Here is a 488-nt window from a genome sequence, read left to right on the forward strand (position 1 = left end):
TTCCTTTCTAGGGGTCAAGAAGAAGGAGGAAATCTCCATTACGTGTGTGCTTGTCTTCAGTATAGGAAACTTAGAAATGTAGCTCTTAGTATTTTGTTAATTTGTAGCAATCCCGTGTACCTTTTCCCTTAGAATAAAGTATTTTTAAAAAGCAAAGAAATCTCTTCTTTCCAATAGAGCAAGATCCATCAAATAGTCTGAGTATTAAACAATTTTTGACTATTTACAACAAATTGGTAGCATAGGGCGGTTTAAATGCTCAAGAGATAGAGAGAGAGAGAGCTGAGCCAGCACATAGAGGCTTATTTTAAAAGTGAACTAACTTTTTCCTGCAAAGTTTTTTTTCTACTTTTTGCCAGACAAAGCTGTGACCAGAAAAAGTGTGAGCACTTTTGATTCTTGCTGATTAAAGGGATCATCGCTTTAATGCTGGTTTGCACTTTGGAAAGCAGCTGAAAGAAAGCTTTTTGAATTTTTTTTCTACTGGC

Source organism: Gekko japonicus, unplaced genomic scaffold (genome assembly GCF_001447785.1).
Source record: "Gekko japonicus isolate JY-2015 unplaced genomic scaffold, Gekko_japonicus_V1.1 scaffold3786, whole genome shotgun sequence".
Taxonomy (NCBI): domain Eukaryota; kingdom Metazoa; phylum Chordata; class Lepidosauria; order Squamata; family Gekkonidae; genus Gekko; species Gekko japonicus.